Source organism: Topomyia yanbarensis, chromosome 3 (genome assembly GCF_030247195.1).
Source record: "Topomyia yanbarensis strain Yona2022 chromosome 3, ASM3024719v1, whole genome shotgun sequence".
Lineage (NCBI taxonomy): Eukaryota > Metazoa > Arthropoda > Insecta > Diptera > Culicidae > Topomyia > Topomyia yanbarensis.
Genome location: NC_080672.1, coordinates 212,129,315 through 212,145,312, shown reverse-complemented (window position 1 = coordinate 212,145,312; position 15,998 = coordinate 212,129,315). Strand labels below are relative to the sequence as shown.

General features: G+C 37.1%; 1 protein-coding gene across 5 annotated transcripts in view; it reads right to left on the bottom strand.

Annotated features, from left to right (window-relative positions):
- LOC131693122 (uncharacterized) overlaps positions 1–15,998 on the bottom strand; it is a 1,060,243-nt gene that overhangs the window by 655,818 nt on the left and 388,427 nt on the right. The window contains exon 5 of one of the 5 annotated variants that reach the window (XR_009306156.1): positions 10,863–11,039. The exons of the other annotated variants lie outside the window; for them this stretch is intronic. The gene's annotated coding sequence lies outside the window, so the exon portion shown is untranslated. The remainder of the gene's footprint in view (positions 1–10,862; positions 11,040–15,998) is intronic. 5 annotated transcript variants of the gene reach the window in all.

Below are 15,998 nucleotides of genomic sequence, written 5' to 3'. Positions count from 1 at the left end.
GGGCGGTGGATTGCACTGGTGTTGCATTTTCTAGCAGTAGAGCAAGCCACTAGAAGCGTTTCATTCCCACTTTTGCTATAAAGTGCAAAACCAGTGCAATCTACTGCCCCGATATAAGAATCAGAACAAAATTCCGAAAATGGGTTGGATACAGTGTAGAACCGGTTTAAAATCCTAATGAAAAAATCACAGCCTTTGATACTACAAAATCATATTTAGAGAATGTAGGTAAATGATCTATTTTGAATCCATCTGTAACCGGCACCGGTGCCTATATCATAGTGCCCATAAAAGCATAAGAGTCCCATATGAATTGTTGTTGAAAATGAGTTGTCTGTTGGATTGTATTCTGTATCACCACTGAATCACAATGCACAAATAAGATTACCAGGTTTGTTTAGAAAATATCGAAAAAATACGAAACCATGGTTGTCCCATCCATTTGGCTCAAAGAAAATGTAAATCTTGAATAGCGTATTTCTTGGCTTGTTGTTTTTCACTATGGAAATCTTATGCTTTTACGTCTGATTGATTCTTTCACGATATCAATGATCTGTTGCACGGTAGTGGGGCATAGCGTACCGAAGTGTATGTTCACAGGTTGAAATACATATACATATCTAATTGCTATATCAAATAGTACCTTTTATACGAAAGTATTATACTTATACGCTATCAGTAAAAAAAATCGTATGGTTTTTTCAAACAATGTTGGCGAATCTACGTAGCATAAATTACAAATCACTGATACTTAGGTAGAGCAGAATAGCTTTTATATACACATATACTAACCATGATCGCAAATCACTCCCATATAGATAAGAAACCCCATAGAAAATGGGACAAATGTGCGATCGTTGGCAGTATAATTCACCATGGGTCCTGTTTGCGTTTCATCGGTATACTGTCACCGCCACATAGCATTGTTGGGACATTGAAGATCTAATGGTTATATGAATAGTCAGTCTTCGCCGTGCTTAGTTCCTCTAAATATTTATAATATCTATTGATTGGTTATGCTCAGGGCGGCAATGCTTACTAAAAATCGTTTTATATTATTTATTGGCTAGCGAGTGTACATTAGAAACTCTTCTGGTTGATTTCCAAAAAGCTTAGCTTAGTTTAGCTTGGGTAGACCGCGCGCGTCGTTTGCTCCCCTTCCCTGTCAGCACACGACCACAAATCCCACCGTGGTCAGTAATGCCGCTTCCATCCGAAACAAATCTGAGTCAGGCTCCAACCCCAACCGCTGTCAAAATGTAGGAACTGACATCGCGGGAAGGTGAGAAATAGGAGTTCTGTATCAGAAGAAAATGGTGGCATAGTGTGGCATCATATTGCACAATAATACAGCTTTGCCAACCTATTCTGGTTGATTTCCAAAAAGTGAAATAAATTATGAACATGTTTTTTTTATCAATGTCCGCAATATCACACCAACTCATAACTCTTTGACGATGCTGGAATTTCTCATAATGTGTCATTTATATGATAGATTTTGAAAATTAGGGTAGATCACTTGCATATGAAATTAGCTCACTGACTCACACGATTTTCTTCCGGATTCCTAAAGGGGATTTTTAGCCAGTCGAAATATGCTATCATGTTAGTATAATGTTTTACAACGTCATATTTGATCTCTTTCGATTAGTTTTGTTCATGTTTAGGACGCTGTCTTCAAAAATTTCATCAATTGTACACCAATATCAAAACCATATTCTAGCTCAGAAAAAAAACTGATGTTATTTATGAAAAGCACAATTCAATTCAGTAATTATGTTGAAATTAATGTTACAATCAACTAAGTACCTATATTTGAATGGAAAACAAATATTCGTTATTCATTGTTCGCAACATCGTAGTCAAGATGTAATCCCTGAAATGCTGCAACTTGTGAAACTAACGCAAACGCCTACTAACGTTTATTATTTGTGTTTTCCATCTACTGCCGGTTCATGTATACGCATACAAACAAGCATCCGCGGAGTTTACGATTTGATATTCAATCGATGGAAAATATGGAATTTCCCAATGAAAATCTTAGACTTTTCGTGAAAACTGAATATACATTAGATGTAAATATTACGTAGAATGCTCCAGTATATTTTTTGAATCAATTAGAGCGTATGCATAATGCATAGATAGGTTATGAATAAAATTAGGAAAATCGTAAAATTTTCATGGAAAAGTCGGAAAATTCCATCAAACTAAAGTTCCAATGTGTGCTTTAGAGAAATAGAAACACACTGAAATACTAAAAAGAGTATGTCATCGCTTTATTTTCGAAGATATTAGCGTGGAAATGCAAAAAAGGCAAAAGTTTTTCCGGTCTAAGGTAATGCATTCGGAAAATTGGGAGAATTTTCACGGAAAATTTTAACCAGATGATAGCTGAATAAATTCTGCAGGGACGTATGTTTTTTGTTTTGAGATTTTAGTTAATTTTCTCGTCTATTTTCTCGAAAAACTAACTTTTTCCTACTGTTTTGCGGCGCGAGTTACGATGGCCTTAAGCGCTAAGCGAGGGTGAAGAAAACGGCCCTTAGAGTAACTAGATTGCGCTTAAATAGGTATCATCATCTTTGCTTCGTTCCTAAAAAGGAACACAGTTAAAATTTTTGCCAGTAAAATGTAAAATGCTCGCGTTTATGCGAAGCGAAAAGTTGATTAAAACATAAACTTATTCATCCCACCACTTGAGACAATGCGTTGAATAGAGATAGCAGATACTGCTCTTACTAATGTGTTCAAATGGGTGGGATGAATAGAGTAGCTAAGATGAATTAGGGAGCTGTAACCCTATTGTTATTTGTTATTGTTATTTATCAGTGTGCAATCAGGCTGTCTCAACAACCTATTTCTGCAACCTATGTACATTAACTGTACACCTATCGTCTATCCGTTGCACTTGACAGTGTGTGCAGTGCTTTATGGTCACACCTACGACCGCGCACCCGGCTTCCCATGAGCGTTTTGGCGGCTCAGAGGTGTCCTTCCATGTTGCTCAGGGATACATTGGTCCTATACACATCCATGCATACAGGCATACATACGGGCTTACATTCATACATACATACAAACTATTTGGCGCAAGTTTAGAGCGTGTAACGTGGTGTCATCTAGTCTGTCATCCTATAGAAAATCATCCTACCATCGCCTTGAGGTCAACGTCATATTGGCAAGTTTCGCATTGAATCCGCTTCTGTCTCTTCCTAATCTCCTTTTTGTCTCCTAGGTCCGAAGCGGATCAATCGACTATTAATTGAAACGGTAAACATACTAGCAGTATTATTAGTCCTTACTCGCGAATACTTTTCCTACAACTGTGCTGTTTCTTCTCTATCTTATAACATAACTCGATTATCCCTGTTCTAGTCAACATACATATCCATTACAATATGGACCAGGTAAACCCTTAATTTTTCTATTATTATTATCCTGAGTAGCTATACCAGTGAAGGTATTTTAGGATTTCGTTAAAAAGAATCTCTGCCAATAAAGGCGTAAGCAATATTTATCCACATAAAGTTTGCTCGAAACGAATGTCCGCCTGGTTCGACTCGAACAGACCACACCGACCCGAAAGGGTTGCCTATCATTTCTGAGAGCCGGTGTGCTTGATCGAGTTTAATAATCATAAGAACAAGTCCTGAATAATTAACTATCTCTTAGGTGCCAGTCCTGCACTCCTTTCCTGAACTAGCTTCATACTCACGATCAAAAGAGTCGACAACTAGTAGGATCCACATGTCCCCCACCCAAGCGAATTGATCAACTTGCAAGTAGGAGCACATATCTACCAACCAGCCAAGAAGACTTCCGAATCAATGAGAATGGACCATGCCAGTCGAAGGCCACAGGCCCAGCGCCATCTCGTACAGTGTCATTGTCATTTCTCAGCCCACCCCCTGGCAGACGTTCATCCGCCCATCTAGACTCTGTCAAGATGAGAACCTACAAAGCCTAACTGTTCGCATGTGCTAGTCCGTATAGATTTTGGTTTGCTGAAACGAAACAAGAAAAGCAAAATAATTGTGATTAGTATCGTAGTTATAATAAATAAGTAAACGATTTCTCCTCTGCTGTCCATTCCCTTGTTCGTAGTCCTCCCTCCTGTTCCTGATCTGTTTGGGCTACTGGCTTTCCGTTTTCTTGGCCGTCACGCTCGATCCGCACCGATCCGCACACATCATAGCAGGAGAAACAAATGAAAAGACAAAACAAAACAAAATGAAAATAAATGGACGTCTGCTATCTGTGCCTAAATTGATGTTGCTTCTCAGTTTTGCACGACCCAGGGGGACTTGGCCTTGATCCCAATGCTCTGTCACCGATGTTACGTGATATTCGTTATGGAATATTCTTTGTTTAGAGGCCATTCATAAACAATGTTGTACGTTTTTTATCCCTGATCCGCTGATACGTCTAAAATTCATTTTTAGTTTTTATCTCGTTACGTGAAGCTCTTCCCCTATTGTCAATATCCAACATCATTTATGAATGGTCCCCTGGTGATATATTTAGAGCAGACAATCCAATGAAAAATAGGATTGACAGGATTTTAGCGCACTCTTGGCGCCTTGTGTCACATCTTCATGTTTGTTATACATACTAAGAATACCAAAGCATGCGATGTGATGACCGGAAGATTAGAGAAGCAACTCCTCCCCTTCCCCCCAATTAGGGAGCAGTAAACCTATGTTACAAAAAAGCCACCTACTTTTCTCGGAGATGGTGGAACCAGGGATACCAGGCCTATTTTTCAAATGTCTTCACATTTCGTGAAAAAATGTCTTCATTTGTCTTCACCGACCAGGATTCTGAATCGGTTTCAGATTTTGAGCCAGAATTCTGCCAGAAATCGGTAAGACCACCGAAAAAAATTTGTCTTCAAAATGAAAAACCCGTCTTCACAGCCTTTCAAATGTCTTCAAAATGAAGACATGTCTTCACATCTGGCATCGCTGGGTGGAACCGATTTTCACACAGTTCGCCTCAAATGAAAGGTACAATATTCCCATCGGGTGCTACTGATGTTTTTTATGGATCCGACTTTTGGTTCCCGATTTAAAGAGGAGAAATTTATATTTAAAATGTGAGCCTAATTCTAGGGGCAGATCACTCTAAGAATGTATAACAAATTTGCATCAAATTAGAAAAAATGCATTTAATTTCCATTTTTGCATCAGCTTTGCACTCCCTCGCAGAAAAGTTTGTTTAACAAACGTCCTACGCTGATCCACTTTGTTCGACGTTTTGTTAAATGTAGGGCTAGTTTTTCTGTAGGGTTTTGACGTCTTACACGCAACGCAAACAACATTGCACGCAACGCTAAATACATTATGAATTTCTATTTTGATGGAAATAAATGCATTTAATTTCGCTGATTTTTAAAAATGCATCGGAAGTGATCTGCCCCTAGACCTAATTGCTTTGATTTGTAGCTCAAGGTGCTAAGTGGCATTGAAAGTCTCTTTCGTCTCATTGGTCACCAGCGACGATTCCGGAAGCCCCGGTGAATGTATCCACATCCAGAATAGCAGTCACATCGGTTTTTCGGAGATCTAAACAGATTTGACCAAACTTAGTCTCAAATGAAAGCTGTTGCATCCCCATAAATCGCTATCCCGTTCCGACTTCCGGTCCGGATCTACGGCTTGTTGAGTGGGTTCGCATGATATATTTCGATTGTATAGATTGGCTGCAAATACGAATAGTCGAAACAAAAGGCGAAGTTCAGTAATGCTCGCTGTTTTAGAAATCGGAACCACACTGGTCTGGCGGTTCAGAGGACACTTGCCTCAAAAGTCCCTCGTCGTATCTGTGAGTCCCATCCAGGACACAATAACAATAACAAAGCCATAATTTTTGCTGTAACAGTAGGGGAGCCCGGGATAGTTGGCGGCTGGGGTAAGTTGGCGAAGCCCCCTTTTCTCCGCTTCCATTCGCCATATAGTGCTGTCTCTCGTTGTGTACCTCAAGTAATGTGAAAAACATTTTCCAATGTGTTTATGTTTCATAACATTTTGATTTGTAGAAGTTGTGGGCGATATTGTGTTTTCGAACATATTAAGTAAATTTTCTTAATATTTTTTTATCATTTTGTGTTATCAAGGTGATTTTAATCTATTGCACAAATGATTAAATTTTTCAATAGTGCGGCTTTCAGTATCCGTACGGATATTACAATTATCCACAAACGCATCGAAGTCAAAAAGCCGGTGTATTCAGACTGAAATATAATGGCAAAAGTCGGTTAATATACAGTTTTATTGAAAAGGCATTCAGCATGTTCCATAAGGACCCTTGACGTAATTGAATTTCCTGGCGTATCGCAAAAGCCCCATAGATACCGCCAACTTAACCCGGGGTCGGGGTAAGTTGGTGGGTTTTCCGCGTCATATATTTGTTTATGTAAAAACAAAAACAATGCCACAAGCATTCCAATTAAATTCAGAGATGTTGCCAACAGTCTGCTCTTTTATGCAGCGTGTTCTATTTTGCACGGTTTACCTAAATTAACCCTTTATAAGGCGGTGACAACTATATTGCCACCTTTTCGTTTCGTTCATAACACAGGAATATGAAGTGATAAGTGATCTAATCATAGGAAATTTGTTATGAGCCTGGTAACTCTTCTTATTGCTTTTCATTAAGATAGAATGATAACTTTGAAATTGGTGAAGAGTTTTTTGAAAAACGATAATAAAATTTGCACAATTTTGAAAAAAAAATGTTCTGAACCCTATAAGTAAGCTATTTTTGTCCAAAAGCTTAGTTTATAGGTGGCAAAAATAAGAAAGAAAAAAATAAATTGAATTTAAAAAGGCGGCAGTACAGTTGCCAATGTTTAATATATTTCAAACGGATTGAATAATGAGACCTCAGATTACAGACGTATAGTCTAGAACGAAAGTTATTTAAAAACTTGTGTAAAGTTTCAAATAAATATGCGTTGACAATTGGTGTAGATACTTTATTACATAAAGGAGGAGGTATAAATATTTAAACTAGCAATTATAAAAATGATTACAAAAAACTGGCATGATGGCAGCTAGCATAAGCTATGCTTTGCTTCAGAAATAGAGTATCGTGAAACGTTTTTGCCGGGTGGTGGCAACTATATTATCATCTTTTTCAAAACAATTTTTATTACGAAATAAATGTAAATATATTCTAAACAAAGTGGAAGAACCATGTTTTCACAAATATAACATTCATTAATAGTCCTGAACTCTGGACCGTATAAAGGGTTAAAGCGGTAAAAAATGACAACTGAAAACACTGCCAACTAGTCCCGGTCTCTGCTACTGTAACAACACAATATTTCACAGTAAAGTCTAATGTTATGCTACAATACAAAAATCAACAAATTTTAACGTTTCTACAGCTAATTTCAATGTAAATTCAACTTACAGTGCAATAGGAATGTATGTGTTTTCACATTAAAAAATAATCTATTTTTCAAATTGTTTCTCGGAAACAGCGAAATATAATTTTAATTTATTGTTTCATATTTGTAGCTTAGTAAAATTACCTATCGCCTGAAATTCTACTGTAAAGCTACTGGAAGAGCTATGCGTCAAACAGTAGGGGAGAGTGAGGACACTTGATCCTTGGGGATATTTGATTCCCTGGCCATATCTCCTAATCTATACGCATAAAGTTATCACAATATAAAAAGAAAATGAATTATTTGGTCGTTTAAGATGTTTAAAAAACAAATCTAAGATACTACATTTGGTTTAGAAAAATTGTATAATATTTTAGAAAATATGTGTTTCAATCCATCTCGAAGATCTTTTCACAAATTTTTTTGTATGAGATTGTCGAACTAATTATTTATGAATATTTTCAAGTATGATTACTTTCTAAGGGCAGTTGCCTAGAAAAACACGTTTTTCGAATAAAGAGTTTCACTACACATGCAAAAAAATTAAATTTTGTTCACCTCATACAACATGTACCTTTGATCCCTGTAACAATGGGTATGCTTGATCCCTATCATTAGTTCTCTTAAATATTTCCGAAATATATATATATATATATATATATATATATATATATATATATATATATATATATATATATATATATATATATATATATATATATATATATATATATATATATATATATATATATATATATATATATATATATATATATATATATATATATATATATATATATATATATATATATATATATATATATATATATATAATTAGAAAAACATTTTCATATCATACCTGGTACTATTAATTGAACCAGAATGTTTTTTCCGTGAACAAATGATTGTAAAAGTTATTGAAGGTTGAAAAAGCCAGTTAAACAGCATTGATTTACCGCAAATACTTGTCTCGACTTTCTACTGTGGTTAAAGCTTGTCGTGCATCTAAAAAGGTAGGCTTATTATTTAATTTGTCACGATAGGTGGTTAGTTGAACTTTCGTATCCATAGGTTAAAGTAAAAAGTTACCACACGTTTTTACAAACAACCTCGTTATGGCATGATTTCCCAAACTGTTTATATTACTGGCAGGACATAGTTTTCCGATTTACACAATATTCACAGCTCTTACAATTCGAATTGCCTACAAGTTGGCAAATTTTGCAATTGAAATTTTTTTCATTAAAAAGTTAAGTAAAAACGCTTTTAATCCACCTAACAGTGTGATGAGACATTTCTTATAACTCTTATCACTCTGTTCGGATATTATATCGTTTGAGAACATTTAGAACTTGATGCTTCGCGATGTTTTTGATAACACATACTACATAGGATTGTGGCAGGATACAGAGAATCGCTCAAATGAGCATAGGACAACATCAGTGCTAGAAATCTCAAACCAAATCAATGGGAAAGCGAAAAAATGGCCCATAAAATAGACATACCAACGAATAATTGTTAATGCTCTGTTAATAAAATATCTAAATTGTGGTGGGAAAACTGAATTTTCCTGAAGGGGTTATATATTGTACTGAGCCAAAAAAATCGAATTTTTTTTTTGAATCGATTTGAAGTTTATACTTTACTAAAATTTCCAACGCGACTGAGAACTAAGAAATCAACGCTTTTTCTTGAAAAGGGCGATACTAGCAGTGACACCATTCAAAGAAAATCAACAGTGAATATTTCCAGACTTGGTTTTATTTCCTATTTAAGAACTATTGTGTTTTTTACATCCTAGATTGCATGATTCAGTGATCGAAACCCAAAACTTCATGAAGTATTTGAAATTATTAAATTAAAATTTGTGTTTGCTATTGAAATTGACAAAATGATAGTATCGCCTCTTTGACGATTGTTTACTTTTTCGGTCCCACCTATCAGCATTGAAGTATCGCCCTTACGTTTTTTTTACAATACCAATTTTACAATTGGTGGGGGTTTGGTGAAAATCGATCTTACTGTCCAAACGGCATAATTCCGAAACCGTAATTTTTGAAGTTTTAAAATTATGCAGAATTAATTTTTCAGAAAATAGTAACAGAGTTCGTGTTTTTAACGAATTTGTTGAGACTTTATTGTATTCATGAATATTAACCTGAGAAAATTCACCATAAATACTTCTTGGACGATATACCGTCAGAATTATTTTATCAAATGAAGCGCTGTTTAACGTTTGTAAAACTCATCGAAGATACTAAACCTCCAAAATTGGCGGTTTCAAAAAGATGTTATCTTGACCTTAAATTACTGTTTTTGAACATTTGACCTATACATATAATTGGTCATACAACAAAAATCAAATTCTCATCAAAATCGATCAGGACCTGCTAGAGTCGAACGGAAATCGTCATTTCTCATAAATTTCTCTCTACATTCGGAAAGTATTATCCTCGATCTTAATCATATTACGTTTTCGTCTCAACTCGACGCATTCCCAAAATAAAAACCTGTTTTAATCCACCTAGTAGTGCAGTTGTGCTATTCTCATTTAGCCAGACTACGATTCCATGGCTGGTTATGTTCAATACAATGGTGGAAATGAATATTACATGTTCAGTACGATTTGCACATACGTACAATGGATCGACAGCCACGATCTTTAGATACTATGTGATACTGAAACATCGCTTGATCGCCGCTGGTTTCAAGCGATGTTTCAGTATCACATAGTAAGATCCGGGAGGTCCGGGTCCTGCCGAAAATTTTCAACTTGTTAAGAAATTTTAAACTAGTTTTAATTTTGAAGTAGCAACCACTCACTGCATACTCCCTCCGGGCCGGTATGATTGACGATTTTAGAGTGATTGCATAACCTTTCTATATGAGAAAGGCAAAAATGTACCAAAGTCCAAAAAAATCAATTTTTGTCAAACATTATTTTTTTCGAGTTTACATAAAATCTCGATGTTTCATGCATTATAAAGTCATTTGGCAACAAAAATACAAATTTGATTTTGAAAATTTTTCATTTCAGTTTATATGGGAATTTGCTGTGTGATTGCACTCTTCAACTCGTAACTCCGGAACCGGAAGTCCAATCAATAAAAAAAATCAATTGCAGCCGATGGGAAGTGTACCTTTCATTTGAGACTAACTTTGTGCAAATTGATCCAGCCATCTCTGATTAACAGAGGTCACATTTTTTCCACATACACACACATACATACACGCACACAGACATTTTCCGATCTGAGTCGATTGGCATATGACACTCGGCCCTCCCGGTCGGGATTAGATTGACGAATTTTAGAGTGAATGAGAAAGGCAAAAACATTTTTTTAGCAAATGTTGAAAGTTAAGCATTTTTTTGGTGCGCAGTTCTATATTTCATAGACATTAAATCAATTTTAACTTCGCTTCCTATTTGTGGTAGTATAGCTTATACAAATAAACGCGAGATCTTTACCTTATATGTGTGTGTATACAGTGTGGTTCACTATGCTCTTGGTGAGAAGAGAGGAGTCAGTCCACTTACGTACGTCGTCGAGGTCAGTTGACTAAAGTACAGTCCGCGTCTAGAGTCTCAGCCTGGGTACCACAAGATGGCGACGAGGATGAGCGAATCAACGATGGTGTAGTGAAACTAAAAGTGATTGAAAAGAAGCAACTTTTAATTTTTTTGGTGAGATACGAGAAACAAAAAGGTAAAAAAAAGAAGAAAAATAGTGTAATATTTGTCAAACCACGAATCACATCAAGGTTTATAAAAAAACGGATAAACGAAATGGAATGGTTACCGAAAAGACGCTTCATTGGCGCCATTTTGAGTACGTTTAGTGTTGTTGGAAAAAAAATTGTTTCAGAGTGGTTGCCAATACTTCAACCAGCGCTATAAAGATAAATGTTTTGTGCCAGCATTTACAACTAAGTGTAGAGAAAATTGATTTCACGGCATGCGGACAGAACAGGAATAATGGATTTCGCTTAACCGCCATGTTGAAAAAAAAGAAGGTAAGGAAAAGAGATACAGCACATACTGTATCTGTGAGTAAAGAACAAAAACCGTTAGGCAAGTTGTGGTGCCTTAGATGAATAGTGTGGGTGATCCCCAAAATCCATCGAAGTGAGAGAAGTTTAAAAGAGTAGAGAGATGAAAATGAGGGAGAAAGATGTTGGGTAGTGAGCGTGAGATTCTCGGTTGGAAATTATCAAATCGGATGCAGTAAAACGTAAGCGTGGTTCGGATTTGAGAGTTCTGATAGCAACGGGGTGTTTTATCTGAAAAAAAAAATGAAAATGAAACGAGTTAATAAATTTCTGGAAAAGTAGAAGTAAAGCGCTTTGATCTATGTGTTACACCAGTGAAGGTGAGCTGAGAAAATGTTTAGCAGTTTGCGTAGCATGGATCACATGAAGCATGAAATGACAAGGTATTTTAATTATATTGTTAACGAAAAAAAAAACTTCCGACTTACTGGCAGCCCTTCTGATTTCGGTTGTTTTCGCATTCTCAATATGTCGTGAGTTTGTTACCTAGATGAGATGAGTGTGGTACGTACGCAAAATAACTGAGCTGTTGGAATGTATGTGTGACGCTAGGTAAAATTAGCAAGGGCGATGTATTCCGTTATACGAACTCGGATAGTGCATGAGTGTATTTTTTTTACGATTCGTAGAACATCTTCGATTTTGTCATTCCCTCTACAACGGCGTAACACAGCCAACCTGACTTAAGTTTGGATTTGTTTCTCTTTTTTTCTCTTGGATTTGTTTCTCTTTTTCTCTAACGTACGCCGAAGCGAAACGATTGTAGTGTTCGATTGTATGTAGCCGCTTTATATACATGAATGCAATGGGTGCGTAAAAAAATCCTATTGGACGTTCGCTCTTAAATGTTGCGATTTCGAAGAAGGAGAATTAACTTTGCTATATCTATATATTGGATATTACGATGAGATGCGAAAAAAAAATCCACAGTATGGCATAAAATAGAAACCGCTCTTGGATGTTGCGGGTATACCAAAAATGAGTTATGCAAGCATTGAGAAATACATTCGTTCTAATTTATTCTTGGATGTTGCGATCTAAACAGTTAAGATCTACGAAAAAACCGCTCTTGGATGCTGCGGATATAAGAGACAACTGTTCTCATCACGAGTATCTAGTGTGAGATTTACAAAGGATTGTTGGGGGATATTAAAAATATGTTGAAACATAAGAAAAAAGAAATGGTTGCTCTCAAATGAGTTTTTGTGTACTTGTATATTGTTGGATATGATTAATAATAAAACATGGGATGATAAATTTATATGATGTTACACTGACGTAAATAACCATTTAGACCTTGATGTGAAAGTGTGTATAAATGTATGTAATCAATTGAAAAAAAATAATGATAAGTTGAAAAAAAACCAATCATTACCGGTATAAAATTTTTAAAATGTTATTTACAGATCCATTATGATTGAAAATGAATCAAATGCAAGTGTTGCAAACGGATCGACAATCCAAAATAACGTTTCGATGTTCAGTCCGGGCTCATATAATTTACCACATTTCAAATATAAACATTTACCACAATCAGAGATCCGAAATGCGTGGGGGTCATGGATACGGTGGTTCGAAACAATTATGGCAGCTGCGAACATCACAGATGGGCTGTGTCGTAAGATGCAGTTGCTTGCCATGGGTGGTTTGGAATTGCAAGGTGCATTCTATGGAATCCCGGGGTGTACCGATGATGAAGACCCTTTATGCGACCCATATGTTTCAGCCAAGGAAAAATTAACACACTATTTTTCTCCGAAACACCATGATAGTTTCGAAAGGTTTTTGTTTTGGTCGATGGCTCCAGATGATACTGAAGCAATTGAAAAATTCGCTTTAAGGGTGCAACAGAAGGCTGAAAAATGTTTCTTCGGAAAATCAGAAATTGAAAGCAGACATATCGCGACCGTAGACAAATTAATTCAGTATGCATCCGACGAGCTGCGACAGAAACTTCTAGAAAAAGAACAGTTATCCCTTGATGAAGCTGTAAAGATCATAAACGCATATCAATCAGTAAGGTATCAAGCAGCGAAGATGAGTACTAAACAAACAACAAACGCTGCAAACCGTCCCTATGAAACTGTTAACCGACTTTACCACAATTCATCCAACTCTTTTGGACGGTCGCAGGGCGGAAACTCTCGGTGTTTACGTTGTGGGTACAGTCGTCATCGAGAAGCAGAACAGTGCCCTGCATTGCATAAAATTTGTCTTCGATGCAAAAAGCCTGGACATTTCCAATCCGTATGCAAATCCAAAGGTTTTATAAACAACGCTGTAAGTATTTGTTGAAACAAGATGTGTCCAAATTATAGATATACAACGAAACTTGAATTTCTCGTTCATTTTAGGGTTTATTTGATCGTAAACGTAAGTCAGTAGCCATAGAAAATCGAGGGCCTTCCTGTCCAAAAAAAAAAATTCTAGAACAGTCTTCAACGTTGACGAGCGAAAAGAGGAAACAAAACAAGAGGATCATGCAGTATATAATGTGGGCGATGCCGATGAGTTGATAACGTGCAATATTGGAGGGATTGATATTACAATGCTAATAGATTCTGGGTCGAGACATAATCTTATCGATGACACTACCTGGCAGCTTATGAAACTCCGTGATGTAAGGATCAGCAATGAAAGGCTCGAGAACGAAAAATGATTTCTGGCATACGGTCGTGTTCCATTAAAACTCTTAACGGTATTCGATGCAGACTTGAAGATAAATGATGGGGGTCAGCAGATAAAAACCACTGCGTCCTTCTATGTTATCGAAAAAGGGCAGCAACCACTGCTGGGGAAAATTACAGCACAACAAATTGGAGTTCTGAAAGTGGGACTACCCAGTTCACATCATATCCCTGTCCAAAGAGTAGAGACGATTAAGGAGCAATTCCCAAAAATGAAGGGAATCAAAATAACCCTTCCTATAGATAGAATGATTCCTCCAGTGATACACTTCGTCGTTGTCCGATTCCGTTGTTGCAGCAAGTTGAGTCTAAGATAAAAGAGTTATTGCGGTTAGACATAATCGAAAAGGTTACGCGCCCTACATCGTGGGTCTCCCCTCTAGTCCCAATATTAAAGGACAACGGTGAGATTCGCTTGTGTGTAGACATGAGGAGAGCCAATCAGGCAATTCAACGGCTTAATCATCCGCTTCCCATTTTCGATGACTTGCTCCCAAAATTTAGAAACGCGAAGTTCTTCACTACATTAGACATAAAACAAGCTTTCCACCAAGTCGAGCTAACAGACGATTGTCGAGATGTAACCACGTTCATAACCAACTGGGGATTGTTCCAATATAAAAGACTGCTTTTCGGTGTTAATTGTGCACCGGAGCTGTTCCAAAATTTGATGGAGAGCATTCTTGCTGATTGTACAAATACGGTGGTGTTTATCGATGATATAATGATTTTTGGATCCACCGAGGAGGAACATGATAATGCAGTTAAGCAAACACTGAACACCCTAAAACGTTACGATGTGCTTTTGAATGACCACAAATGTAAATTTAAGCAAACTCAGACATCGTTTTTAGGGCATACTCTGTCGGCGAAGGGAGTTGAACCAGGGGAAGAAAAAGTGAGATCAATTTTAAATTTTAGATCACCACAAACCAAGGAGGAACTACGAAGCTTTCTCGGCCTGGTGACCTACGTGTCGCGCTTCATACCAAACTTAGCTACAGTCAACTATCCGCTGAGAGAGTTATTGAAACAGGAGTCAACGTTCGACTGGAAACAGGAGCACCAAAGTGCATTTGATCTGATCAAGAAAATGATAGGATCTCTCAATAATTTAGGGTACTACGATCCCAAAGACCGAACTTTACTGGTGACGGATGCGTCTGGAGTTGGATTAGGAGCAATATTGCTTCAGTTCAAGGGAAATCAGGCAAGAGTTATTAGCTATGCTTCGAAAAGTCTCTCTGAAACAGAAAAAAAGTACCCTCCGATTGAAAAAGAAGCGCTTGGTATCGTATGGGGAATAGAACGTTTCAAGACTTATCTGCTGGGAATACAATTCGAGTTGGAGACCGACCATAAAACACTCGAAACTCTTTTCACCGCTTCATCACGACCAACGGCACGAATCGAGCGATGGATGCTTCGAGTACAGGCTTTTAAGTTCAAGGTGATCTATCGAAAAGGCTCGGCCAACCTGGCGGACAGTCTCTCCAGATTAGGAGCAAATATTGACGATAATCAGTGGACAGATGAAAGTGAAGTGTTTATAAGGCGTATTTCAGTCGAATCTTTGTCAATCTTATCTAAAGATGCTTCTCGAGATGATTTTGATCCAGGAACAGAAATTGTCATCAGAACTATTCAGGAGACGGCTGCTGTCGACATACAAGAAGTAATTCGTGCTACTACAGAAGATCCCGAGATGCAGAAATTGAAACTGTGCATCACGAACGACTCTTGGAACAGCGATGAAGTCAAACCGTTTGCCCCATTTCGTCATGAGTATACTCACGTGAATTCACTGATTTTGCGTGGCTCCAAATTGATCATACCGCGAAGCCTTCGAAAAAGGATGCTGGAATTAG